Genomic DNA, 3,737 nt, shown 5'->3' with positions numbered 1-3,737 from the left:
TTCCCTCAGCAACTGTCACCTTCAATCACCCCTTAACATTCCCTGTTCACTGTATTATATCGCCCCTTGCTAAAACGTAAAGCCCATGAAGCATGGAACTTTGTCTGCTGTGTTGATCAAGAGAGCCCCAACTTGTGGAAATGGCACCTGACACATTATAGGTGCTCAGTAATTACTTGTGAAATGCATGAATGGTCCTGGAGCTCTAGTAAATTCAGGGACAGTCCTTAGCTAATCTCTGCTACTCTGGCCACACTCTAGACTCCAGAGTTATTTCCACCTATAAAATGCTCAATAGAAAAAACACACACACACACAAAAAAACCCATACAGCAATCCACTGTCTTCTGCTTAGCTGGGGCTTGGCCCAAGGCATAAATCTCTCAGAACCTAGACTGTCTTTGTGAAAGGAGTACCTAGGGAATTTGAGGAGCATTAGTGGAACACGAGTGTGTCCTTCTCGAGGAAGCATGGGTTGGCTCACTCTCTCTTTGAAGAGTGAGGGGAGTCAATATTTTACGTTTTTCGGCCCAAACTTTCTCTGTCACAGTGACTCAAATCTGATGCCATGACATAAAATTAGCAATAGATAATAAGTACAAAATGGCTGTGGATGTGTTCCAATAAAGCTTTATTAACAAAAACTGCTGTTGAGCTGACCTTGGCCTCTAGGTCGGAGTTTCCTGACCCCTACTCTAGAGGACAATATATACATGCGAGTGTTCCCAATACTGAGGACATCCTTTTGGGATCATTTTGTGGTTGCTGAAAGACTACCTAAGTTTATAGAAGTGTGTACACTCTTTCCTCAGAATGAAAAATGCTACTCCTGAAAAGCCTTGATTAAAGAATTTGATTATTCCTTGAATTATGTAAGCAGGAACATAATGAGCTCTTCACTGTTTTATAGAAACTCTGCTTCCTCCTTCACCTGGCACAAAGTCACAGTCCTCTAAGACAAACGTGGAGCTTAGACAATGAACCAGATTTCCATGCTTCATAGGGTCACCCCAGGCCAAACATCATCAATTTCTTGTGAGAGAGAGGTAGTTACATGTGTGTAGATTCTAGAAACCCAGTTCTGCTAACAAATGTCCTTTTCCTATTCTTTCAGAATCTCATGCTGAAAATGAGAATGAGGAATATAAGAGTGGCAAGACATCTTCTTTGACAAGTAAGTACCTTCAAATCTCACATCACAAATGAAAACTCTCAGACCACCAGGGCTGTCAGAAGGCACTACAGTCAAGACATAGGAAACTGTGTTTTTACTCAGTTTCCATCTCTGGAAATAACCTTCAGCATTCAGCATTGATCCTTAACTTTTTGTTCATTCCACTTCAGAATCTGAAGATGAAAGTGAAAGTGAAAGTGAAAGTGGAGAAGAAGAAAATGCCAAGCCGTCCCAGGCATTGGCTCTCCCTCTGGCAGGTGCCACCAAACCCAGTGGCTCATGTAAACCCTCATGCGTCACTCAGGGTAAGGCCCTAAGTAATAGGGGCCCTAAGTTACAGTGGAGAGACCAGAGATGGGTTCAGAAATTCTGGGTTATTTCTTCCTTCTGTGCCACCCGAGACAAAGTAAGGTCAGCATTCATATCCCCACTCTTTCATCCTCTAAGAATCTGGAAGTGCAAGCAAAGATCATGAAATTAGGGAGAAGGCTGGAGGCCACACACACGGCTTCTGCCTGTGACAGGCAATGTCATGGATGCTTGGTGACATTCTGTGAGCTAAGGCAGATGGGGAAGTCATATGCTATAGTGGAAAGAGAACTGGAATAAAACCCAAGCAATCTCGACCCTGAGCCCAACATGGCCACTGACTAACCATGGTCTCTGGTGTGAATGACCCAACCTTTCTGAGACTCATAGTTTTCAGTGAGATTAATGACATCTTTAAAAGATTCACAAAACATCAAACAGATAAGCAAGTAACAACTATACCAACAGTTGTTGGTACAACTGTACCAAGGATGTGGTTAAGGAAAGCATGTTAAGAAACACACAACAGGGGGTGCCTGGGTGGCTCAGTGGGTTAAGACTCTGCCTTCAGCTCAGGTCATGATCTTAGGGTCCTGGGGTCAAGCCCCACATTGGGCTCTCTGCTCAGCGGGGAGCCTGCTTCCCCTCGCTCTCTCTGCCTGCCTCTCTGCCTCCTCGCGATCTGTCAAATAAATAAAATCTTAAAAAACACACACATACACACACACAAGACTAGACACACACACTGTGTGATCACTAGAGAAACGGATGAGTTACTGAACCACACCAAGGAATTGCAGTGTCTAGAAAGGGGCTACTGGAGTGTTGAGTTGTGAGTATCATATTTTCAGAAGTCCGGGACAAGCTTACAAAGGCATGAACACCTTGTAATCTTTAGTCGCTGTTGTATCCATTATACACACATATGAACTGAACACCTACTGTCTACCATTCTAATCACCGTTTCTAGCAGTAAGCAAGATAGGTCAACATCTTGCTTTCATGGAGTTGACAGTGTAATGAAGGTGCACAGGTAGTACATATGAAAAATAAATAGGACAATTCAGGAAATGGACAAGAGAAAAGAGGTGAGGCAGGTGGGCCACAGTGAATAATTACGAGAACTCATTTGGGGTGATATTTCAGTACGTGCTTGAATAACAGAGAGGGAGAGGGTTGTGCCACACTCTAAAGCAAAAGCATCCCCTGGAAAGGGCAGCAAGCCCATGGGGGCTGAGCAGAAATGGACATGCCATGCCATAAGGCCAATCTGATGGGGGAGTAGCAAACTGGGAGGACATGGTAGGATGAGCTGTTATGAACTCATGCTGAAGCTACCATACCACTCTGGGCCTTTGTGGAAGTGAGAATGAACTGGATATTATTTGCAATAGAAAGTCTTTAGGAATTTTCAAATGGAGGAATGATAAACAAGCATAGCATCAGAAAGGCCAAATATTTCAGTTAAGAGATAATAGCTTTAAGCAGGGGTTTTACTAATGGGGAGGATGATAATTGGTGACACCTGGACCTCCTTTGGAGGTAGAGTCTACAAAAGAGTAATTAGAAATAAAAATAACACACTCTACTCTGACCTACTAAATCAGATTTCTAGGAATAGTATGCAGGAAGGTCTGTTCACCACGCTTTCAGATACTCTCTCCCTTGTTAAATTTGAGAATCATGGGCCTAAATCAGAGATCTAATGTCCTGTCAATTCCTAAAATCCTATTGTTCTCACAGAGAAGAGATCACCAAGAGACCCAGTTAACGAGATAAAGGTGATTGCAAGTACCGTGCTTGGTGGCGTCTTGGAGGACTTGAAGGAAAAGAAGGTGTTAGATAAGCAAGAGTTAGAAACAATGGGGAAAACAGTGAATGTCATCGTGAATAAGACTGAAAACCTGGTTAGTGATTTTACTGAGAAAACTCAAATGGTAGGCAAAGTACTTATGGAGCATTTCTTCAATTCCAGGAGACTGCTGAGTTTAAGTGAGTATCTTGAGCCAAAGGACTACTAACTTATTCTTTATCTGCTCTCTTATGCACTCTCTGTCTTCTTATTTCTATTTGCAAATGGAGAACTATCCACATCTCTAGTAGTTTCTTTGCCTGACGACCTTATAAAAGATGGCAAAAGGTCCCATAAACCCCAGCCCAGTCCATGTGCCAGCATCCAAAATCACTTTATACTCCTACATATCTATTTCCCTCAGCAACTGTCACCTTCAATCACCCCTTAACATTCCCTGTT

The 3,737-nt window shown here is 42.8% G+C and overlaps 1 long non-coding RNA gene across 1 annotated transcript; it reads left to right on the top strand.

Moving 5' to 3' along the window:
• Window positions 1-1,159: 1,159 nt before the first annotated feature.
• Window positions 1,160-3,672, top strand: LOC116863812. The gene is made up of 3 exons (XR_004381858.1): window positions 1,160-1,174; window positions 1,345-1,479; window positions 3,227-3,672. It is a non-coding gene; the product is annotated as an uncharacterized LOC116863812 (long non-coding RNA).
• The last annotated feature ends 65 nt before the right edge of the window (window positions 3,673-3,737 follow it).

This window comes from Lontra canadensis, unplaced genomic scaffold (assembly GCF_010015895.1).
Source record: "Lontra canadensis isolate GAN:19392208 unplaced genomic scaffold, GSC_riverotter_1.0 scaffold3377, whole genome shotgun sequence".
In the NCBI taxonomy this organism is placed as follows: domain Eukaryota; kingdom Metazoa; phylum Chordata; class Mammalia; order Carnivora; family Mustelidae; genus Lontra; species Lontra canadensis.
The sequence above is the reverse complement of the archived record's forward strand: the minus strand, read 5'-3'. Positions and strand labels throughout refer to the sequence as shown.